The sequence below is a fragment of the Pleurodeles waltl genome, chromosome 10, assembly GCF_031143425.1.
Source record: "Pleurodeles waltl isolate 20211129_DDA chromosome 10, aPleWal1.hap1.20221129, whole genome shotgun sequence".
NCBI lineage: Eukaryota > Metazoa > Chordata > Amphibia > Caudata > Salamandridae > Pleurodeles > Pleurodeles waltl.
Window position 1 is genome coordinate 805,706,709 of NC_090449.1, and position 26,538 is coordinate 805,733,246.

Here is a 26,538-nt window from a genome sequence, read left to right on the forward strand (position 1 = left end):
ACATCATAATCCAAGTAAGGTAGCACGACAGAAGCATTAAAAAAATAACCTGTTAAGCTAGATCAGCATGCTCATAATGCCCTGACTGAAGTTGAAATTCTGGCCTAATGCTGATCATAACTCTTTATACTCCTATCACCTATAGGAAAAACAGTTGACTGATCACTACATATCATGCATGTTCTGATTCTACACCTGACTAGACCATGTCCATAGATAATGTCCCATCATAGTTAAGACAACTTTATTCATACGCCACACAGCACCTGTCATTCAAATCACATGCCTGGATGCCATAACGGATACAATCACTGATATACCCACAATAAGCGGCACTCCCATACAGGTGACATCTGATGTGTAGAATACATGTCTGGAGAACAGCCATGACACTACATGTACCGAATCTTCATACATGCATATGCAGATTCAGTGGCCTACATAGCACATATAGACACCCACTGACAATCTCTGAGTGCAGTGTAAGAACAACTAAACATTAGCCAGCCACAAAATACATTATAGGGCTCCTAACATTCCACCTGAGATGCAGTTACAGTTCTACAATGTGATAACATAAGTAAACCAACATCACTCACACATTCCTGACATGTGATTACCTGTACCTAAGTCCAGACAAGAAAAGACAAGTACACATGATGAACACAGGGACCTACACAGCTGCCATTCCACTGACAACGTATCCTACAACAACAACACCTGTGTTAGAAATAGTCGTACAGCTAAACCATTACATCTTGAATTAAGAGGTCAATCCATACCAATTCTTGCCCAAACTGCCCACATCAGATATGCTAAGGGTAGCAATGATTGTCCCACTCTATAAGATGTGCCCCAAAGTAACCATTTAGACATGATGTACGCTGCAAATAATATATGTTGCACCCTTATTGGTAGGGCATTTGGCACATAGCATAGACATTGCATATTGTCAAAGGCTAGCTCTGCCTAGCCACTTAACTCTTATACATCTACAAACCCATATGTACAGTCCTATACTGCCCATATCTGTAGAGTGAGTGAGATGCCTGCCTCGAGTCAATATCTGTACCAGGACAAAAGTTAAATAGCCCCTGTACTAAATATGTCAGGCACCCAGTTGCAAATACAGGTGATCATCACAGATGGGAGTGGTCAGACACCTTAGAGCTACTAAAGGACATATGCTGATGGATGGACCTGGAAATACTCTACAGGTAGGATGATACAGCAGCTTACATCCATATAAATGGCTGGGTGGAGTCACACATGTGGCATTGTCATTTGAGCATGTCCACATGCAGTCATAGATATGTCTAGACACAGGTGATCTAAACGTACACATAGCAAACCATGATGCTAGATCACCATCTAAAAGGCAATGTGGGTACTACGTATGCCCACTAGTCTACATACATGTAGCACCTACAACATTGTCAGAGTTGCTACAGTGTGACTGCAAATACCATACTACCAGAGCCAAGTACAAGGATACAGTCAGTACTTACGCCCTTGTGGCTACTCTGCTGCCCTCAAACGCCCATCCACCTCAGGGTAGGCCACCACCAAAGGGCAGGCAATCAGGGGGTCAGGGTCTGAAGGGCACACCTCCCTCATTGGGAGGACATCCACAGCTGGGCCTCAGCAGTCTTCTGGGCCCAGCGTCTCTGGTTCCCCCCACTGCTTTTGAAAATGGGTGCTCTGCCAGCTGTAGACCCCCAGGGTCCGCACTTACTTGCCGATGACATGCCAGAACCCCTTTATCTGATGGGCGTTCACCTGCAGGGATGACACAGACAAAAGAAGAAAGTCATGTTCACATGCAACATACCAATAGGAGTCGTCACTACACATCTGTCACAGCAAGAAGGCACACATACCCATCCTCTCTGCTCATATACCTTCACAATATGCCATCTGCATGCATCTACACCCTCACCAGTTCACATTCCTGAATCGTCACACACAACACCTATCATAAATGACTGGGGCATTGGACTCACCTGCTCCTCTGGTGTCCCATATAGCTGTTCATACAGAGGTAGGACTTCCTGCACTAGCTTCTGTGGTGAAGGCAGGGGCTCTATCACATGCAGGACGTGGTATGATGACTCCCAGAGGCAGTACACAGCAGCTCACATCATGGAGGTCTTGCTGGCAACAGTGTCAGGAGTCAAGTGAGCAAAACTGCAGAACATGGCAGTCATGGCTGCCACGTACATGACAGCCACCCCTGACGGTCATGCCCATTGGCCCCGGTCTACCAAAGGCAGCAATGTTAACCAATGACAATTTGCACGGTGGTTGCGACCTCCTACCACCATGACAACTACTGCCAGCAGACTTAGGACACTTCCAACTGTCCACTGCAGTAGGTCCAGCACCTGCTATTTTAGGCACATGTAATTGATGGATGTGCTTGATTATCTGCGTCAGTCACTTACAACCCCAAAATTCAGTGTAACCGTATCATGGTTGTGCAACATATTGACAATCTTTATACAATGATATGTTGAGGCAGTATACATTTTGAGAACTATGATAAGTTATAGGTAGATTCCAAAACATATGTGTAATAAGTGCAGGATAGCTGTCACACACACATGTACAATTACATATGTTTCATATGTACAATCCAATTTACATGTTAGCCAATGTGCAACTATGAGGGTGTATCAGCCGGATATCTATGGTCTGTATTGTATATGTCAGCAGTGCTATGTATCCTCTACAGATGTACGGTGTCAGGTCATATACTATGTGTTGATATTGTGTGCATACTGCATAACTCATTCTACATTCTCTCCTCTCAACATAGTTATCCTGCCATGAGGAGAGTGAGACAACCACCAGTCTACCATCCACAGTTAGACCTGGCAACCATGGAGGACAGGCATGTCATCCAGACATATCGTCTGAATTGTCATACCATCATGGATCTATGTACACAGATGGAGCTAGATCTGATGCCAACCATTCACAATCTCTACTGCATACCTGCATCGTTCATGTATTGGCAGTGCTACCCTTCCTGGCCACAGGCTCATTTCAGAATACTGTTGCCTTAACAGCAGGGATGTCTCAGCCCATGCTCAGTCTGGTGTTGAAGGATGCACGTGTGCATTGTTGAAACACCTGGACAGCTACATCATGTTCCCCCGAAGAGAGTATTTGGCATATATGAAGGCAGACTTTTCAGAGATGGGACGCATTCCTCATATGGCAGGTGCCATTGATGGCACCCATGTAGCCCTGGTCCCTCCCAGTGCCAATGAACAGGTGTATAGGAACAGGGAGAACTACCACTCAATCAACGTACAGGTGGTGTTTCTGGCAGACCAGTACATCTCAAAAGTCACAGCCAAGTTTCCTGGATCAGTGCATGAATCCTACATAATGCGGAATATCAATGTCCCACATCTGATGGCACGAATACAGACAGAGAGGGCCTTGTTGCTTGGTAGGTATGCATTGTAGTGTGTGTTTCAGTATTATGTCACCTGTCATCACAATATAGCCAGTCGCAGCACATAGTTATGAATTGTTATACCATTGTGTTCACAGGTGACTCTGGCTATACAAACCTTCCTTGGCTGTTGACACCAGTGAGGTACCCAACCACGCCAGGGGAACTCCATTTCAATGAGGCCCACTGGAGCATAAGGGGTGTAATCGAGTGAACATTCGGGCTCCTGAAGGCATGATTCAGGTGCCTGGACCTATCTGGAGGTGCCCTCCATTACTCACCCCACAAGGTATGCCAAATAATCATTGCCTTCTGCATGCTCCACAATCTAGCACTGAGACATCAGATACCATTGATAGCAGATGAGGGTGAGGCAGCTGAACCAGTGGTTGGAAATGCTGATATGGCAAGTGATGAATACCCAGAGGAAGAAGGAGCAGCTGAGTCTCGGCAGAGCTCATCAATCAGCACTTCCACTAACATACAGGTATGTGGCGTGGACCTTTACTAGTATTGAATGTGCATATTTTGTAGTGGATGGCTGCCATCACACCTCCTGACTTGAATCATCAGTGGGGGTGTAATGAGCTCCAATGCCTATGTGTGACTTGTGGAAGAAGACAAATAGATTGTAAGGTGTACAATAATTGAGGGCCAGCTCAAACATGTATTGTTACATCTGATCCTAAAATATACTTCTGTAATGGACTAATCAGTATTGAGCTATGTTTCTTGCATTCTCCTACTCTCTTTTCCTTCCACTCAGTGAATTGCAATTTAGTGTTTGGTTCTCAAACCTATGGCTTGAGGTATTCATTGTCAGTAGTCAATGGTAATAGATGACAGACATACGAGGTGTATATGAAAGATAGCTGTGAAAATTGATTGATTTAGTTACAGTGGAATGGAAACTTGTTCGTACTCCATTCATACAGGTGGGATTGTGACTGCTCAGTCGTTTCCTATTAACAGTCGGATTGGGGTAATGTGAAACGGTATATTATATGTCAGTTGAAGTTTATGACCCATGTGGAAAGACAGGATCATGGTCTCTAGCTTCACAGTGGGTGAAGTACTTTGTGATGACCATGGGGCCTAGCTGTGTTTGTATTCTGACGTTGCTGTCCAAGATGTAGATAACTGTATAGTGACAAAGGTGAGTAAAGGTCCTACAGGTATAGGCACTATGTTAGTGTATAGTTTATGGGGGTCATTCCAACCCTGGTGGTCTTTGACTGCCAGGGCTGTTTTGACGGAAGCACCACTAACAGGCTGGCGGTGCTTCCTGGGGAATTACGACCGCGGCGGACGCGCCGCGGTTGCACCTCTGGGACCAGCGGTTTCCAGCCACTTTAGTCCCGGTGGTTTAAATCCCCCAGGGCAGCGCTGCCCAGGGGATTACGAGTCCCCCTCACGCCAGCCTTTTAATGGCGGTTTGAACCGCCATGAAAAGGCTGGCAGAAAGGGGAGTCGCGGGGTCCCTGGGGGCCCCTGCCCCAGCCCCATGCAGCTTTTCACTGTCTGCGTAGCAGACAGTGAAAAGCACGACGGGTACAACTGCACCCGTCGCACAGCCGCAACACCTCTGGCTCCATTAGGCTCCAAATAGGCCCCGCGGGAGTGCGGCTGCATTGGCGGGCACCCGGCGGTTTCAACCGCCGCCCGCCAGTGTTAAAATGAGGGCCTATGTACTGGGTCCTCAGTGATGTCATATGTGTGTTCCTTGGGAAATGTGATCATATAGCTATGGTATGTGTATATGAAGAGCCTATACTTGGTGATATATAGGTTCAATCTGGGTGCCCCTGCTTTGTAGGTGGGTTACCATGGGCATGTCTTCTGTAACCTGTATTTGTGCATTGTGTGCCACCATGCCTTCCATCCTAATAGTACTCTTTGTCGTGCTCTATTTGCAGATTGGAATACTGACTATACTATGGTGTTGGCCTAGATTGCAACCTCTGTGACATCTGTCCTGTGACATTTCTGTTGTAATGTGTCTCATGCTGAGGGAGCCTCCATCTGATAACCATTACACTGGTTATTTGATGCAGGGGGGCATGCCCTGACCACAGTTGGCACGCATGGCAAATGTTGATGTATTATAAAAGACACATATACAGTAGCTGTTTTCAATTGTGATTTATTGTGCATATCAGGATACTAAAGGTCAAATTCAAAGTGCTTAAATGAAAACTAGGATGATGAGTTAGGTCATGGTAGATGGATTCATCAGAGTGGCAGCTACATCAGTTGGTTACACAAGTCCAGTGTCCTTGTACCATGGGAAAATTGAGTTGTCTCAGAACAGTCTACATGGTGTCTCAGTGGCACACAAGGGTGCAATATCAGGAGAGGTTCACTTCCTGGCAGTGGGTTTGGTCTTGGCATCTTCTCCAGCTGGATGTCTGAGTGTACGTCCACGTTTGGGGAGGGGCTCCTCAGCTACAGAGGGAGAGGTGTCTGAGGCATTGGGTTACGCTGATAAGGCCCCCATTCTACTAGCTGCCACAGATGTAGATGAGGCAGATGTTAGATTGCTAGTGGAAGGAGCCTGATGGTGTGTTATGTAACCAATGAGGGTGGTATTTATGTCCCTCAGCACCCCTGCAATGTTAGCCATGGTGGAATTATGTGCCTGCCACTGCTGCATGACTTCCTGGTGGTATTTGTCTTCTTCAGCCTTTGATTCTCTCCCAACATGGTGAGTATTCGGCCCATCCTGTCCTGGGAACTTTGGTATGCTCCCAGGACTTGGGAGATGGTTTCCTGGTCAGTGGAGGCCCTTTGCGTTCCATCCTCTTGCCTACAGCATCCCTTCCACATGCCCTATCCCCAGCTGCTTGTGCCCCTGGCATGGTGTGCCACTCCCATTAGTAGCAGTGCCTTCATTGTCAGGGATGTCATGGTTCAACTCTGTTCCCTGTACTGTGGGGCACAAGATTGAACAGGCCTTGCGAGACAGGATGGCGGGGAATGGTTGTTTGTGATGTGGTTGCAATAGGGGTGGGGATAGTTGATTTGGGCAGAGTGAGGCGGGGGTTGTTGACTGACCAGGTGTCCCAAGTGGATCAAGAGGTTCCTCATTGTCCAGACATCAGTGCTTTGAGGTGGTACCGATACCTGCCCAACAATTTTCAACAAAATGAACCCCTCCAATTCCTGAGGAAAAACTATACTGGCACTCGGATCCAGTCTTTAATCCAACACCCATGAAAGATGTGTTTTGGCATTACTGCCTTCGTTGGTTTTGGATATGCTGAAATGCATCTTTCATGGATGTTGAATTAAACACGGGATTCTGCAAATCACCCATTTACAGCATGGTCCTTCCTCAGGAACTGAAGGAGTTAATTTGGTTGGACAAAATAATGACACATATACACAAAACTAAAATGTATTTAAAACATATAACATTTCAACATTTATTTTAACATTTTTTTAAATTTGTGAAATGATAATAAAATGTTTAACAATTTAAAAATAGAAAAGGAATATTAAACCTTACTTTTCGAAGAGTAATACTGAAAAAATACTACTACAACACTTTAAATATAAAACATGATATAAAAGGTGAATCTAATATAAAATGTAAGCGCTAGAAGTAAAATTTCGACAACATATACTGAATACACATTTGTATTATCAAAGCAAGTTTAAATACAATTTCAAATGTAGATAAAACATTTCCAAGTATTAAAATTTTAAAATTAAACATTATTAAATATTACAATAATACATCCATATGTTTTTAAAATATGTCCCTTTCAATTATAAACAAGAAATGTACATACAAAAATTTAACAAACATTAAATTAAATTACTAACTATATTTTTGAATTTTAGAAATAAATTAATTGAAAATATAAATTTATAACTTAAATTAAATACATTTTTCTTAAATACATTTTTAACCTTAAAACATTTTCAAAAATTACAAAAGCAATATTTACCTTTAAACACATATTTAATATTTAAAAGTTCAACATTTAAAAAAAATAGAATTGCTAAAAAAAAAAAAATTGAAATTATTAACACAAAAAATTATTTACACATACTAAAACAATCTCCTCACCCTTTTCTCCTATAACCCAACATCCTGCTACTAAGAAAACTGTTAAGCATATATTTTTAGGTAAAAACTAAATTTAAATTTAAAACAATAAGCATTAGATTAACTTTTAAAAATACATATAACAAAAATTCAAAACACAAAACACATGTCAAAACTACCACAACTATTTAAGAAAAATATCATAAAAAATGACAGTGTAGATAAGAATATTTTAGTAAAGGGTGTTTTACAACAATATTAAAAAACAAAATTCAAACCAATACAACTCAAGTCAAGTCAAGAAATTCTATTCGATATTTACAAAAATCATACAAGTACACATTGCAAAAAAACAGATAAAATCATAAAATTGTACATGAACTAATTCAAAATCTGGAGTCATAGAATTTGCATAATGGTTCTCAGATTCATAGTGCTAAAGACATTCTAGGATAAAGTGCTTAGTGTGTGGATAGACTGTACATGAATACTGCCTATATACAGAAGAAGATACTGAGAAACGGAGAAACTAAAACGAGCCCTGAAAACCCCAGCCAGAAACCTAGATACATAAAAACACATGGTAGGTGTGGGTAAAAGCTGCATGTATAGAATTGTGGTCCTAACCTCTCTGAGATTCATGTGCAACAAACGGGGCCTTATGTACTTAAAACGAAGGGAAGCAAGCCTGTGGCAAATGAGCACAACATAGAATGTATTGCACACTGAGGTGGTATCACATAAGTAAGGTGGCAAATAAGATTTTAAACCAAACCCCATTCATGAACAAAAGCTGATGAAAAATGTTCAGACTAAAATAGGCTAAAATACAACAAGGATGATTTGGCAGTTCCAGAAGGAAGTAAGGGTCAATCCCACTCACAGCATATTTACCATGATATAATTACACATAGACTGGGTGGATAAGGCAGCACACTCCAGTTCGGCTGCCAGCCTATGGGTGAATTCCTACTTAATCCAAGCAATATCTTTTTTTCCAATGCCCTGTGGTTCAGAAAATAGACCTGGCCTCCCTGAGTCCTTGAAGGTGGATTTAATATAGTGGAGCAAGGCATGATGTGGCAATAGTCTAAAGACAAACAATCCCTGAGAATTAAGGCCCTATTATGAGTTTGGCAGACAGGAACACCCTTTCGCCAAACTCCAGATGGGGTGATTGCCACCGTGCTGGATACCTCCCCACTGGCTCCCTTAAGGATACTGCTGGTCAGGCCAGCAGGAAAGTGGCAGCAGCACTGTTGCAGGCTCATAATCGAGCCAGCCGCAATTCTGCCCCCCCCCCACAGAGGGCACCAACTCCCTTGTAATGCTCACTGTCTGCTATGCAGACAGTGCGCATTATGAGGGTCCTGCGCAGGGCAAGCACTGCCCATGATATGGGTATGGGCAGTGCAAGGGCCCCCTGTGGCCCTCTGCAGCTGTTCTCTGCTAGCTTTTTCACGGCGGTAAAGCTGCCATGAAAAGGCTGGTGAAGAACCAGGTTGTAATCAGCATGCAGTGCTAAGTTCAGCGCTGCCCTGGCTGATTCCGACCTGCATTGCCGTCAGCCAGTTGGGATCTCTGATAGGTAGGTTGGTGGGGCTTCCTGAAAACCCTACTAATGTGGCAGTCGGACCACCACAACCACGGCAGTCAGACAGCCACCGTGAGTGTGGCGGTCCGAGGACTGCAAAACACGTAATTAGGCACTTAGGGCCTGATTCTAACTTTGGAGGACGGTGTTAAACCGTCCCAAAAGTGGCGGATATACCACCTACCGTATTACGAGTCCATTATATCCTATGGAACTCGTAATACGGTAGGTGGTATATCCGCCACTTTTGGGACGGTTTAACACCGTCCTCCAAAGTTAGAATCAGGCCCATAGTCTGTTTAATTCTAGCTCCTCCTCACACCAAACTGAGCACCAAAGCAAAAGCGGCAGCAATCTAATAAAATCTTTAATAAAATTCACGCTCAGTTCTTAGTGTCTGATTTCCCCTGGAGTGCCTAGTCCCACAGATAACAGACTTCTCAGAAACTTATTTTCACTTACCTGTATGCTATCAACAGTTGCGGAGCTGCAGATCTCACTACCAAAAGTGACCATGGGAATCCATTTGGCCTTATAGACCTCTAACATTTTTCTTAGGGTCCTTTGCCTGAGATGACTCAAAAAATCATTTAAGCCTTAAATGGACCTCTTTAAACTCCCTATATTTTTATTTAAAAGTGATTGCCAACTAAGGCTGGAGTTTAACATAATCCTGAGATAGGAAAAATTATCCACCCTATTTAAGGGCTGACCCTGGATTATAAGGCTGAGATTTTTTTATGATTGGTGCATAAGTCCAGCTCATCCATAAAAGCAATAAATACGTCTAAAAGTCACTGGAGCTTCTGGCTGTATGGACAATGAAAACCACATTGTCTGCATATGAAAGCCCAAAAATGGGTCTGCCCTCTACTTTAGGAACATCTAGGCCACTCTTGGACAAAGCCCCTTACAGGCGATTGATATTGATAATGAATGATAAAAGAGGGGGATGCAACCCTGCCACACACCTTTTTTTTTAGTTAAAGGGTTGGGTGCATTCCCCGTCAGACCCAAACCTAACCATGCCAATCAAGCCAGTATGAAGAGCTCTCAAAAAGGTGACCATAACCGCATCAACCCCCAGAGACCACGGCTCAGCCCAGAGCTTATCTCTGTTAATTTTATTAAAGGCTGAGCTGAGGTCCATGAAGGCCAGATGGACCAAGCCCCTTTTGGCCTTTGTATATTTGGAGATCAGGAGATACAAATTTAAATTCTGTTTTACTGTTCCCCTGCTGGGCCTGAACCCATATTGCAACTTCTATAAAACATAATTCTTGTTGGCCCAACCAGACAGTCTCTCCAAAATAACACTCCCAATGATTTTGACTTCAATATCTACCAGAGAAATTGGCCTATAGCAAGCTACGTCACTTCTGGCTCCTTTTATTGCCTCACAGGAAGTGTTACTGACTGGCACCAGGATTCAGGGAATGAGCTATGGATAGCTGCATTAACGTGCAAAATTATGACTGGGGCCCACAATTCCACCAAGGACTTCAATAGGTCACCCGGGACTCCATTAGCCCCCAGAGCCTTGCCCTGGGATAGGGGAAGGATGAGGTCTCCTATTTCCTCCTAGCTGAAGGTGAGATTATCATCACTTGTGGTGGGCTGGGTGGAGAGCTCCAGACACACGCAATCATAAAGGGCTGTAAAACGACCCACCTAAGACCTAAGATGGGGAAAGTAGCCACCTGATCAGAAAGCTGATCATCTTTAAAAAAGGAATGATTTAAAATACTTCAAAATGAGGGATGCTGTCCTTCAGATTACTGCCATCACTAATTATTTCCACAAATTATTCCTTAACTGAAGCCCACAGCAGCTCTAAAAGCTTGCCTACACCTTCTAACCTCCTCCCTAACCAGTGGAGCTTTTTCAAAGCAAGCTAAAGCTCCTTCCTAGTCTTTGTCCAACTCTTGTCAAACTATCTGCAAAGCGTGGGCTGTCCAGCTCCTCCCAATTTGGTGAGGGCTGAATTAATGTTGATACAAATAACGTCAAATGCCTTGAGGATACTATCTTTGGGAGCATTAAAATCTAAACAGATATTAAATTCTGCCTGGCAGGCCCGGATCATATCAGTGTTAAAGGTCTCTGGGGCAATTTTTCCCATTTGAGTCCTCACCCTTTGCCTCTGGACATAGCGGAGGCCTTATATAGAACACAATTATCTGTCCATTTTCCCTCCCACGAAAAGGTAGCAGTCAGAGGATTATGGTCGCTATAAGCACTCCATTCAGTTACGAAACTAGACAAGATAGAAAAGAAACTCTTGAATACGTAAATGTAATCAACAATCGAGCCATCCCCTGGGCCTTGAATGCTGGAATAACATCCATCCGCTCTACCGTGCTTTTAATGAGCAAGTAAACTAGATTGAAGTCTGCAACCATGTCATTCTAGAGACCTCCTTGTGCGGTATGCTTGATGTGTACCAATATCAGCCTTAGAATTGAGAAAACCAAGTTACTGCATGGATGTAGATTAAACTCTCCAGTTAACATTAATGCTGTATACTGAGGGGATGAGGGATAGTAAAAGCATTTAAAAACACATGAATAGCATTATAAACATTTATACCAAGAATACTGACATAACATCAAATGTAGTTAGAATCCTGCTTTACATGTTCAGTAGAAATTCCTGTGAAGTACTTTCAATAGGGGGTGTTGTCCGAAGCCCCTTTTAGGGCACACTTGGATTTTTATTGCCTGCTGTCATATCATTTGAAAGTAGGGCAATTTTACTCTTTGGCCTTGCCCATCCCCCGGACTCTTCACCTGCTTCAGATAATTTCCGAGCTGCCCTTTTGATGCATGGGGTGGTGGTAGCAGATATCGCTACAGCCGCCGTGGTTCCAGGGGGAATCGTGGTTAGGGAAGGGATCTGAGCTGCAGACGGGGAAACAATGAGTGGGTCCCTAAGTTCAGGCTCTTCCACTATTGTAAGAGTGTCTGTCACCCTTTGGGTGATTTGCTGCACCACGCAAGAGATTTCGTCTGTGAGCACTCCCACTGTGTTATTTAAGAAAGACAAACTTGTGTAGTTGGTTCTGGGACGTTTGTCTATGCCATTGTGTGTCTCCCCCTTCCTCTTGCCCATGATGCCACTATAAAAAAGAAGACTGAAATTTTTCTGCTAGGTATTCTTAAAGGGGCAACCCTCTCATGAAGTTTACTAGGTGCTGAAGCTAAGAACAAATGGGCGAACAAGAGGGGCAAAAGGCGCCTGCTTAGAACAATCTTCTTAGGCTCTTTAGAAGGGACTACCAGACCACAGAGGAGTAGTAGCAGCACCTGGATTAGCTCTAGTCATTTGGACGTAATTCAAAATATTCCAGAACAGAGCCAACACAGTTCTCCAGGTTACCCCAGCCAACTTACAATGGGATTGTGGTGGGAGGCACCCAACACTGAGAGGCTGGATTTGGGCGAGAACTTGGATGGCGGAACAAGGACAGACAACTGGATTCCTGGGAACACACGGACCCCAGCGCAGCCACACATGGAGCCTCTGGGGCCCAGGATACACAGCCTACTGGCCAACAGTACATGAGAGAATATCAAAGCTATAGTGCAATGGCATAGGCTAAAACAGATTGGGAAACTCTTACCAAGGATTTCCTTGCACAGGGCCAAGGAGGTTGGCCCTACCCTGCCTCTTCCTGGCACTGCCAGGTGCAGAATGAGCCCGCCCTCAGCCTGCATGCGTTCCACGCAGCAGGATACCAGAAAGCACTTTATGTGCGGTGGTGCGGTGGCCCCTCCTCTCTAGCAACAAAGCAGCAGACAGGCAGAGATGCAGGCTGGGACAGCGAGTCCCTCTGTAGAGTGCCCCCAGCTACAAATTCGATACATTACTTTTATCATTTACTGCAATGATATATTTGACATCTCAGTGTTCCTTCAGCAATATTTGTGCATCACAATATTTTTTCTATATTTTGTTCAAACGCTAATGAACACAGGCTGCCAAAAGATGCCTTCCTTTTGATAATGTGATTGCAGGGACTGAGGTATACTGTTCCTTGGAAGCCTCTATTCTTACATTCACAGTTTATTACAAGCTGCTACAAATTACAACCTGCCTAAATGATACTAATTAGCAGGTTGTTTTGCTACTCTCTTTTAAATGGGAATTTTGTTATGTGACTTATCAGTACATGGTCACGGTCATTTTGCAGAGCTATAGGCAGAGTGCAAAATATCAGTGTTCAATTTTCGCCCACGTTTTGTAACCTGCTTATGTGCATCAGGCCGACTCCTATTATTTGAGGGGAGAAAAGTGTAGCTATCCCCTTGACTGGCAAGGGAGGAACATTCTCCCTTGGAGAAGGCTCGAAAGTGTAATCTTTCTTATCCTATTTTTGGAGTCACACAGAGAATCTCCTATACCATCCATGATGCTGGTTCTTTTTGATCTTGCTTTCTCTTCTTTTGATCACACATACCTCTTTCATTCAGCCATGATTGAAGAATACAAAAAAGTGAAGAATGGAATGCTTGAATTTATATCAGTCACTGGTAATTGTTCAGGCCGCATCCCAGTCCATAATTTTCTTGCCCACCACACCACCACAGATTAGACCCAGCCATACGCAAATCACCCTTGGTCCAGCTCCAACAGAAACACTTAACCACTTCGCTGCCAGGCCTTTTCCTTCGGGTGCCAAGCCTTTTTTTGGCTATTTGGGGCATTTTGCGTTTAGGCCATCATAATCTTTCGTTCACATAAGTTACCCACGCCAAAGCTGTGTCCTTTGTGTCCTTTTTTTCAAGATCCTAGGGATTCTAGGGGTAGGCAGAGTTTGTGGGTCCCCTTGGAGGAGACCAAGAAATTAGCCAAATACAGCTAAACATGCTGTTTTTTTAAAAGCAATGGGAAAAAAGTACTGCAGAAGAAAGCTTGTGTTTTTTCCCTGAAAATGGACCCAGAACCCGTAGCAAATCTCAAAATGTGGCAAAAAAAACACTTTTTTCTCATATTTCGGTGCTGCAAAGTTCTGGAATCTGAGGGGAGGCACAAACTTCCTTCTATTCAGCATTTCCCCAGGTCTCCTGATAAAAATGGTACCTCACTTGTGTGGGTCGACCTAGTGCACGCAAAAGGAACTGCCCCCACCATACTACATGAACATATCAAAATTATCAAATACAAAACCACCTGTTTTTGCGGGGGCACCTGTATTTTCAGTCCTGGGCTCAGCAGCCATCTAGGGAAACCTACCAAACCCAGACATTTCTGAAAACTAGACACCAGAGGGAGTCCAGGGAGGTGTGACTTGCATGGATCCTCCAGTGTTTTCTCACCCAGAATCCTCAGCTAACATAAAATTTAGCTAAAAAATCAAATTTTCCTCAATTTCTGTGTGGGATCACCACACCAGCACAAATTTCCTACCACCCAACGTTCCCTTCTCTGATAAAAAATGATACATCACTTGTTTAGGTGGGTCAAGTGCCTGTGACAGGGAAGAGCCAAAAACATGTAAAAATTGAGGGGGAACCAAAGCGGCTTCAAAAGGGCAGCTTGAAAAAAAAAGGTTTTAGGCTGACAAGTGGAGCAGAATTTTTATCAGTATAGATGTGACAATGCTGGGTGGTAGGAAGTTTGTGGATTCCTGCAGATTCCAGAAGGTTCCATCACAAAAATGTGGGGAAAATGTATGATTTTAAGCAAAGTTGGAGGTTTGCAGGGCATTGTGGGTAATAAAACAGTGTGGGGTGCATGTGAAGCACACCACCCTGGACTCACCCAGATGTTTAGTTTTCAGATGTGTCTAGGTCTTGTAGATTTTTCTACACGGCAGCGTCCCAAGATACAAAAAGTACAGCAAGTGGGACGATTTTGAGAGTTAGGCAAGCTCTCATGGCCCAAATCTAAAACCAAAACCAAAAATAATAAAATGTCCTCTTGCTTGCCAATGGGATAAGATTTTTTAGTGTGTGGGAGGAGAGTTGAAAGACTGTTACCCCCTTCAGTTGGGGTGGTTACAAAAATAGGCTGATCTGCAGAAATGCCCAACAGTAATGTGCCCCCATGGGGAGCGACCTTGCCCAAGGGTCTGCCCCACAAACAAAACACACATACACATCAATCCCTGGTACCTAAGTGGTTTCTCCCCCCACGGGGGCAGATTGGCCTAACAGAAATGGCCTAAAATAAATTTGCCTCCCAGGGGACTGAGTCTTGCCTAAGGGGTCACTCCCCAGCTTTAAAAAATAGAAAAAAATAAAAAATCCCTGGTGCCTAGTGGTTTCACCTAATTAAAATAGGCCAATCCGCCCCTAAGTGGGGCAGAATGGCCTCAAATAAATTTGCCCCCCCAGGGGAGTGACCCTTGCCGAATGTGTGAAATTGGTGCAAACAAATCCCTGGTGTCTAGTAGTTTCTGCCCCCCTTTGGGGCAGGTTGGCCTAATAAAAATAGGCAGATCTGCCCCCAAGATGGGCAGAAATGGCGTAAAATAAATGCAAGCATTTGTCTTCCGATCAGCTTCCAGCATGATGGGAACGACCTCTGATGAGGTCAGAGTGCAATCGTGTGATGACGTCATCAAGCGTCCTGGGGGTAGGGGAGGCGGAGGCGGATGGGGAATCGATTCCCCTTTGATCCCTGCCCAGCGGAGGGGGGGTGGGATGCCCTCAGAGGACCAGGTGCAGGACGTAACGGGTATGTCCTCATTAAATTCACGCCACCCAAGGGGTTAAGGGGAATAGTAAAAATGGGGCATGTCCCGGTAAAATGCCAAAATTGTGTTGAAAAATGTGGTTTTCGGTTTCAAGTCTGCCTGTTCCTGAATGCAGGGAAGATGGTGATTTTAGCACCACAAACTCTTTGTTGATGCCATTTTCAGGGAAAAAACACAAGCTTTCTTCTGCAGTACTTTTTTCCCATTGCTTTTAAAAAAACAACATTTTTAGCTGTCTTTGGATAATTTCTTGGTCTCCTCCAAGGGAACCCACAAACTCTGCCTACCTCTAGAATCCCTAGGATCTTGAAAAAAAGGACACAAAGGACGCAACTTTGGCGTGGGTAGCTTATATGAACGAAAGATTATGATGGCCTAAACGCAAAATTCCCCAAATAGCCAAAAAAAGGCTTGGCACCCGAAGGAAAAGGCCTGGCAACGAAGGGGTTAAGTGTTTCTGTTAGAGCTGGACCAAGGGTGATTTGCGTATGGCTGAGTCTAATCTGTGGTTGTGTGGTGGGCAAGAAAATGATGGACTGGGATGCGGCCTGAACAATTACCAGTGACTTATATAAATTCAAGCATTCCATTCTTCACTTTTTTTGTATTCTTCAATCATGGCTGAATGAAAGAGGTATGTGTGATCAAAAGAAGAGAAAGCAAGATCAAAAGGAACCAGCATCATGGATGGTATAGGAGATTCTCTGTGTGACTCCAAAAATAGGATAAGAAAGATTACACTTTCGAGCCTTCTCCAAGGGAGAATGTTCCTCCCTTGCCAGTCAAGGGGATAGCTACACTTTTCTCCCCTCAAATAATAGGAGTCGGCCTGATGCACATGGCATGGGCAGTACAGGAGCAGTACAGGGGTCCCCCTGCCCATCACCTTTGAAATGCGCTTTGTCTGCTGTGCAGACAGTGCACATTTCAAGAATGCTAGTGCAGCATTGCTGCCAGCTATGTTATCAGCTGGCACCAATGCTGCCACACCTTTCCCACTAGGCTGACTGGCGGAAATCTTGGTTTTTGTCAGTCAGCCCAGTGTGAAAGTTGCAATTGGGCCGGTGGGGAGGTTGCCAGCCGTGTGGTGAACTCCTCATCAGGTTTTTGGCGAATGGATGTTTCCATCCGCCAAACTAGTAATCAGCTCCTTTGTATAAAATCTAGTTATCCATTTGATCCTTGTTCTCCTTCTGTGATTAATAAGACTCTGTCAGTTGTCAGTCTATTTCTATCTGATTTGAACAATATATCCATTATGGTACCTGTAGTCCCTGAAGATTGGAAGAAAGTCTTGGCTGTACCTTTCCAAAGAAGACCTCAGTAGATCCTTCAGTTATTCCAATTTTCATCTCTTTTCTCTCCTGTTACCAATAAAGCCTCAGCAGAAAAATATCAAAGCACAGTTATGTCATATTAATGTCTTCAAATATTATCACTCTTTTATTTTCTCAATCAGTATTTTGCCCCCTGCACAGCACTGAGTCTGAGGATTTAAGGATGCTGGTGGATTATGGTGGTGGTTATGCCGCCCTAATCTTCCTTGATTTTTCTGTGTCTTCTGATACAGTGTCACCTTCAATTCTTCTGACCTGTCTCGAGGCCTGTGGTGCATAAGGAAAAGCCAAGGCCTGGCTGTCCTAGTTCATTATTCAACATTCTCGTGATGGTCACCTGTTAAGAAAGCTGGTACCTGTTTTGATTCAGCTTTATCCTTTTAACTTCAAATTCCAAACATTGCTTCTAACTGCTTCATTCTTCTTCTTTGTAAGATCCTTTACTTGTTTCCATTTGACTGTCATAAAATAATGGTCCAGATCTTCATTTTATAGCATCGGAATTATGTAAACTCTCTATTTTTAATTTCTTTCTGCTATCTCAGAATGCTGCAGATCATCTGATGTTTCAATCTACTTTTCACGTCACTGTCTCCTTTACCGTCTAAGCTTCTTTGGCTTCCTGTAGAAAGACATTGGCCCTCATTACGACCCTGGCGGTCGGGGGTAAAGCGGCGGTAAGACCGCAAACAGGCCGGCGGATACAAAACAATTGAATTATGATCGCCACTTTACCATTCCGACCGCCATGGCGGTGAAGACCGCCGGGCTGGAGTTTGCGGTCTCCAGCCCGGCGGTCATCACTAGACTGCCGACGGTATCAGGACCCTGCATACCGCCATGGATCTCGGGTGGTTGGGAACCGCCATGAGATCCATGGTGGTAGGCACTATCAGTGCCAGGGAATTCCTTCCTTGGCACTGATAGGGGTCTCCCCCACCCCCTGCTAGCCCCCATGAATCCTCCCCCCACAGCCCCCACACCCCTGCCACCCCCCCCAAGGTGGCACAACCCCCCTCCCCCGCCGACCCTGAACATGCTCATATACACACCCCTACACGCACACACCCAGAACATGCACACATACACACCCCTACACGCACACACCTCGAACATGCTCATATACACAACCCTACACGCACACACCCCGAACATGCACATATACACACCCCTACACGCACACACCCCGAACATGCACATATACACCCCGACAACACATATCCGCACACATACACACAGACATGCACACCGTCCGACCCCCACACATTTCCCATACACACAATACCCCCCCCCGAACGCATACACTCACTCACTCACCCCCTCTACACTCCCACAGGCACACCCCCATGCACGCACACAACACCCCCAAACCCCCTTCCCTAACGGACGATCAACTTACCTTGTCCGTTGATCCTCCGGGATGGGACGGGATCCGTGGGGGCAGCTAGCCACCAGAACACCGTCACCAGAACACTGCCACACCGAATCATGGGACGTGATTCAGTGGGCGGTATTCTGTTGATGTGGCGGTGGAGGTTGAGCAACCTCCACTTTCCCGCTGTCCGCCAGTATGGCTGCTGGCGGCTTTCCGTCCGAAAAAGGACGGCGGGCTGCCAGCGGTCATAATACGCGGCACGGAAGACCGCCACCACTGGCGGTCTTCAGCACGGCGGTACCTCAGGGGTCTTGCGAAAAGACCGCCGAGGTCGTACTGACCCCCATGTTATCTTAAGGGCCCTCTCCTCTGATCTTTAGGCCTTCTATGGCAATAGTCTTTTCAACCTTCAACCTAAACTCAAAATTTCTGTACCTTTGAGAAGTCTGCAATCATTCTCAGAGAATCTTCTCCCAGTTCCCGAGACCTGTAAGTCTAGAGTTGGAAGTCATACTTTCTTGTACCTGGGGCCTAGTCTGGAACACTCTTCAACTTTTCATAAGAAAAACATTTTTTTGCATTCCAGAATAAAATAAAACATACTTGTTTCCACCATTTATCTAGCTTTCTCTCCGTTACTCTGGTCTTCTTATTATTGAAATGTGTGCAGGGACAGCACACCATTTTTGGGTATTTGCTCACTTTATGAACCCCATGAATCATTCAATAAGTGCATAGAGACTTGTCTAAGGTTCCAAGTGCATCAGCATGACAGGCTCAGATACCTTAAGCATTCATAGCCTTATTTAGAGTACAGCAGGTTATACTCAGCTTTGTCAGATCAGCTAAGATAATCTACTCCACTGCTCAGGTGTAGCCCTCCTTACCATATTTAGCGATGCCCACCACACAGGTGGAGGTTACCGTGCCTTCAGCAAAGCTACCATCAAGGAGCTGTCACTGAAGGCACTGAATGTTTGCTGAGTAGCAGCCAAGTTTAAGGTAAGTGCTCTGCTTGGCCATGCTCTTCAAAAATGTTCATCTGGCTGAGCTCAGCTTTTTACCTGTGTCTCAGGCTCTCCAGATGAGATTATCTTCCAGCTACACATTGAGAACATTTTCCCTTTTTGTGAGGCTTCTTGAAATTTGTTGTGCAGCATTACCTCAAAGACTTTCCTTGCATCCATGGATGTTAGCCTCTCCCAGCACTGCCTTCAGATGCCTCAGGTTAGTGCTAGCTAGGGCAGTTAGACATTACATATTTCAATTGTGGGACTCCTGTTGGGTCCCTGTACTGTACCATGCACCTACATCCTAGTATTCTGTCATGTCGTAAAAGTTCTGCAATGGTTTAACAACTTTCTCATGGGCACTCATAGTGTTATAGGTAGATACTATGTGAATCTTTGTTTCTGATTAGTGTATTAAATTGTGCAGAGTTATCAATTGCTACAGGACATCGAAAAAAGACCAGTCTCAGGACAATTGTTTTGGCTATAACGTGATAAATATATTGTGCCACTGGTTTATTATGGTGCATCAGTTACTAGAACAAATCCTTTGATTACCTCATTTCCTAAAGCATGTTACAATTCTTGCACAATCCATGTACATGACAAACTATGTGTATTTCAGGTTGATGTAAGTGCAGAAAGTAACAGTTTTTTTGATCTGTTTATTAAAAAAACTCTTCAGAGACTGCAGAAAATCAGAGAGAAACCATCTGATGAGATGAGCTGTGTGACTAAAAACCAAAGCTATCTCCTGTGTGCCTTCTGTCGTACATTATCCCCTTTGCCCGGTAAACACCCGGAAGAACGAGTCCAGAACCACGTTGTGAAAAACGAAAGGGAAACAACTTCCTGGTTTTGATACGTTAACCACGCATGTCTGAACAACGTACATGCGTGGTTAAGGTACAGAAGGGAGTCAGAGTGGAAGCAGTGAAGAAGGAGGTAAGCTGGGCTGGGACTGGGGCTGTTTTGGTGGGCGGCTGGGGGTGATTAGGGTTTACGGAGGGGTAGGGTTTAAGTTTTAGGGGCGGGGTGGGGACTCGGGTATTTTTAGTTTTTGGGGTGGAGTAGGGGGCTGGGGGTGACTAGGGATGGGGGGTCAGGGTTTAGGTTTAAGGGGTGAGGTGGGGGCTGGGGTGGAAGCATGCTGGCTTGCGCATGCAGATTGGTAATGCCTTTACCAGGAATGCGTTTACAATGGTAAAATCGTTGTAAACGCATTCGTGGTAAAGGCATTAGTGTTTAGAACAAGGTCGTTGTTCTGACCTCGTTGAGCCACGGGTGGTTTAGGCACCCGTGTGTCCAGCATATAACCCCTTTGCCACTCTTTGAGGTCAGCAGCAAATGCAGTGCTGAAGGTGTTCGGCACTTTTAAAGAGGAAGGATACTGGTGTGAGCTAAGTAATTCCAACAGCGGCATTCAGATGTACAGATTAGTTGTGACAGGAGTGATCAAATGGTTAAGCTGACAGAGCCACTGTGGGCTCTGCTGGAGGAAAATCTAAATACAGAAGGGGCACCACAAGTTTGGTGGAAGGAACATCTGCCACGTTTTTGACAGAGTATCCAGGGCACTAAACAAAAAACAAGGGCCCACGTTTCTACTTATCTCTGACATTTTACCTGCAGTTGGATTTATTTTCTGTGATTTTGGAATAATTGATTGTGGCTTTCTGAACCCACTTTGCATATCTTGCCATGGTCCAGGAATTCAGATTTACTCCAGCTCCAGCTAAATACACACTCATGCTTGGGAATGAAATACATTTTTTCTGAGTTCCTGTGTTGCTAAAATTCACTCTTTACTTTGCCTGACTGGCTGGAGATACTTGTGTGGTGTTTGCTGGCTTTTGTACAGTAGTCCTCTTTCTAAAGTGGATTACATTTGTTTGGGTTTGCTTCTGCCCTGGTGTTGGGCTGTGCTTTTCACAACCTGATTGCAACATTCATCTGATAATTAGGTTGGGGGTGTTCTCAGTTTCAACAAAGAGGAGAAGGGCAACTCCTGTCTCCACCTTCCAGCAGAAGAATATAGCTAATGTAAAGGGCAAAGCCACAGTAAAGTAATTTTGCCAATTTGGAATTCTCCCAGAATGCTTTATACAGATAGGACCATGAGTGGGCTAACGCTGATACTATTGGAGGGATGATATGGTAGGCAACGGATTGGATTGGAACCCCACCAATGATTAAAATATCTGGCTTATTTTAAAACCTGCTGCAAACTAAGATAGAATTAAGAACAAGACAGAAGACTCACAAAGGCTTAGAGAGAAAAGAGAAGGACCAGCGTTGTTGTGAGACTTTTCTAGGAGAGCATATGGCTTGCACCTCTGGAAAGCCACTTGTTCCTCCTCAGGTATAGGGAGTAGACCAGTTGTGGCCAAGTAAGGATGACCCCTAAATAAGTGGACAACATGCACTCCTGCGGTTGTGCACTGGAAGCATGTGAGGCTGCAGAGCACTGGCACTGAGATTGACATATGACTGAGATCCAGTGAAAACTGTTATGGCAGTAACTAAAGTCAGGAGACCATCCGTGCTAGGCAGACGAGCAAGACCAGAGCTCTGCCAGAAGGGATGTGAGTGGCCTTTTGGTAGACAGGGGGATGCTGGAATGTGCTCCTGTTGAGAGGAGATATACCTAAACCTAGATGCAACAGCTCTAAGATGTGGGCATGGCTAGAAATGCCATCTGCATTGTGTGTGGATCTGGGGAGAAGTCTGGGTCAGTTGCTGTGGTTAGTTTCTTTTTCCCCATCCCTCCCCTAAATCTAGTGTTCAGTGGTGGACCTAAATTAAGGATTGCTGATCAAAACTCTGCAAACAGCCTATAACCTCATGCAGTGGGTGCAGAGGAATTGTACTTTGTAGCTGACCTCTCATGAGTGATTTTGTTCGGCATTCCTTAAAGTTGGTGCTGCCTTATGCATATAACTCCATGCAGTGGGTGCAGAGGAACTGTACTTTGTAGCTGACCTCTCATGAGTGATTTTGTTCGGCATTCCTTAACGTTGGTGCTGCCTTATGCATGGGAAAATCATAACTATATTTAGTGACTGTAAATAAATCCACTATCTGTACCCCACACTCTAATACTGTAAACCCAGCAGAAGGGAATACATGCACAGAGTCAAAGCTATCTTGAGGAAACTGATGCTTTGACAAAGCAATTTCTCCTGCTTTGTTTACACAGGCAATTGTGAAGAAAGGAGATGTGACCACCCAATCCCTCATGTTAGCATGGAATAAGCTAGTGAGGGTACCTGTAGAAAAAGGGACAGAACCACTGGAGGTTGTTCAGGCTCACATGAAGATTACCCATTCATGATTTGGGTGGAGCAGTTCCGAATGTAGAGTTATGTGCTATCTTGTGAACAATGTGGTCAGGCCACAAAAAGGATCTGGGCTTACTTGATGGTGGGATTACACTGCTCAATCTTTGTCAAAGCCCAATCTCCCCTAGAGAGAAAAGAAACACCTATTACTGAGTTTGAGGCCATCCTGTAAAAACCTGATTTACAAGGTTAGACAAGGGATTACTTTTTGATATTGTTTCTTTCAAGCTTTGCGAAAAGGGTTGTGGTTCCGATGAGAATCTTGCTCCCTCTCTGTCAATCAGTATGGAGAATCACGGATCAAGCAAACAGCCAGAGTGGAAAATGGAAAGAGGAGTAGGAGAAAAACACAGGTGGTATTTGTTTACTTTGGAACTTCAGTAAGGAGACATCAGGCTATAACAGGGTGATGAGGCTTGGAAATTAACCCATAAGCAAATACATGTTTAACCAGGAACTAAGACACATGTACATGAATGATGTGAGAGTCTGAAGAGAATGTAGCTTATCAAACTCCATGACAGAATGCATTGTGATAAGCCTAATACCAACCAGAATACAGGTGCCTAACCACTGGACTCTATTAAATCTTGAATGTCAAAGAGGTAATTACAAGGCAACAAGGTAGCAATACTACTTAATTTCATGAAACATGGGGATCGAAAAGGGACAAAACAACAACAAAACGGCACAGATTGTATACTATGCAATGATGAACTATTGAAGCAAGAACCCAAACAATGACACAAGAATTTGTCAGGTAGCTTGTGCATGCTAACTTCAGGCTTCAGTGTTCACTGCGTAAGAAGCCTCATAAAAGGTGGATCAAACCCGGAAATAAGTGTGCACTGAAGGTAGCAGTCTTGCTCTTACACCTCTTCTAAAGAACCTTAAGCTCTCAACTCTTCCTATACGCTGGCGTAATTGGGACTTTTGTCTTTGTGAGATTTATTGTCCTCTCTTCCTAAACCTAACAGTCCCCGTCCCAGGAGAATCAATCCCTTCTGCTACCCCTCCTCCACCAGAATGTCTTGGCTGCCCCTTGTTTGTATAGATGTCTGCATGAAACTCTTTAACCAAATGACAAAGGTTCCCACAAATGTTCACAGAGATTATATACCTCCCATGCACTAGAAAGTGCAGCTGACCATGTCTACTTTAAGAATCCGCTAGAAAATCCATCTCATATATAGGTGAGCCATCCACCATTATAGTAGTTATCTGCAATGGTTTCTGCGTGGTTGATCATTGAACCACAGGATACATTCTTTATTTTCCTTATCATTTTAATCTCCTTCTATCACCTCTAGGAACTAGAACGGATCTACAAATCAGGGATATTTTTAATATATGCGTGAAAATTATTAAACAAATCTCATTAACTAAAAGACTCAATTTCCTTTCTTTGAGGTCAGAGGGGCTTTATTTATTTGCCATTTTCTTGAAAGTTGTCTTGGCTACCACTAAATTTATGTTAAATGATTGCCTGACGTGTATAATGTTATCCAATACAGGAGAGGCTGAGGGAACCTTAGCTGGAGTAAAGCACTAAGGGTGGAATCCAGAAGTGCAATAGAATGTGATGTACCCACAGAAGGATTCAGAGAGTTGTTTTAATTGAATCCATCAAATGTGATCCATTTACTCCATAATGTTGGATGATCCATAAAAGAACATAGCAAGTATTGTTCATTTGACTGATTCAGTCTCTCCCTCTATCTGAGGGTGTCAATTTCAAGACATACAGTAAGCAATTCCTGTCTGTTTCATCAACTATCTCCAGAAATGGACCACATTCTGAACACCTCATTATGTATTGATAGTGACGGGGAGTGCATGAAGCTGGAAAATGTTGTAGATAATTGAAAGGCAGCAGGAAGCTTCAAAGCAAAGATTTAGGGGGTCATTACAACATCGGTGGTAAAAGCCGCTTACCACCGTGCAGAAGACCGGCAACACACCGCTGCGGCCGTGGAATTCTGCCACAGCTATCATGACCCACATCTCGGATTCCATCGAAATTCAAACAACCACACAAGTCCGCCACACCAAAGGTCAGTGCTAAACTGGCGGAAAAAAATCCTCCACCGTCACGCCAACAGAAACACGCCCATGCTATCACGACCCCCGAATCCACGTGGCGGTCTTTCAACCGCGGGATTCCATTGGCGGTACACACCGCCGCGCTCAAAATACACACACATCTCCAAAACACCGCCACATTGGACAATTCAAAATACACACACCTGATACACATACAAACACCACTCCCACACCCAACACAATATAAAACACACACCCACATCACCCACAAACCCCTACGACCAAAACTTATAGACGAAGGCGACAGACAGGGAGCACAGCAATAGACAACCCCACCACACAGAGGCACACAACACCATCACCCATACAACATCCACGCACAAAACAGCACACACCACCACACATCACCACACTCATCAACACATACAACCGCCCACACATCACCTACACCCTCCCATGTCACGCCAAAGACACCCCAGGTTTGCCGAGGAGGAGCTCAGGGTCATGGTGGAGGAAATCGTATGGGTAGAGCCACAGCTATTTGGATCACAGGTGCAGCACACCTCTATAGCTAGGAAGATGGAGCTATGGCGAAGAATCGTCAACAGGGTCAACACTGTGGGACAGCATTCAAGAAATCGGGAGGACATCAGGAAGTGGTGGAACAACCTACGGCGGAAGGTGCGCTCAGTGGTCTCCAGGCACAACATCGCAATTCAGCGGACTGGCGGCAGACCCCCACCTCCTTCCCACAACTAACAACATGGGAGGAGCAGGTCTTGACCATCATGCATCCAGAGGGCCTCGGAGGAGTTGGTGGAGGAATGGACACTGGTAAGTCAAATCTTAACTATCATATCCCCCACCCTACCTGCATGCTATCACACCCCCCCACCCTCACCCCCTCCCCTATCACTCCAACTCCTCACTAATGTACTAATAGCACAAACCACACATCCCAACACCAAGCCCTGCATGACACAGGTAAGCATGGACACCCATCACTAAAGCATGATCACTGCACATACCCATAACACCCCCCCAACCATAATCACACAAGCCCCCACACAGGAATGCTTGCACTGGGGTACACGCACACCCACCCATTGCACACCATGACACACACACATGCAATAATCATGCTCTTATACCCCTGCAGGACCACTACGTAACTTCACCAGACAGGATGGTCCAGACGTCTCCACCCCACCCACAGAAGAGGCCCACAGTGACGACAGCAGCTCTGGCCAACTGGATCCAGATGACCAGCTCGGACCATCGTGGGCCTCGGACAATCGGTTCCCCTCGCACAGGCACAGCCCAACACTGACCTTCCACCCTCTGGTAACACCAGCACAGCACCCACCCAGCGGGCCCATACCTCCATACTCAGGACACGTCAATCAGCTGTGTGTCCACCACTACAGGGAACCCAGGATAACCCACCACCCCAACAACAACAGGGACCTGGGGGCAGTGGTAGTGGGCACACGGTCCAGGGGACGGAGGCCCAGGAACACAGGGGTACTGGGAGGGCTGCTGTGCGAAAGGGGGCGGACAGGCCAAGGGAACCCACTCTCCACAAGGCCCTCTCCTCCATCATGGGAGCATACCACCA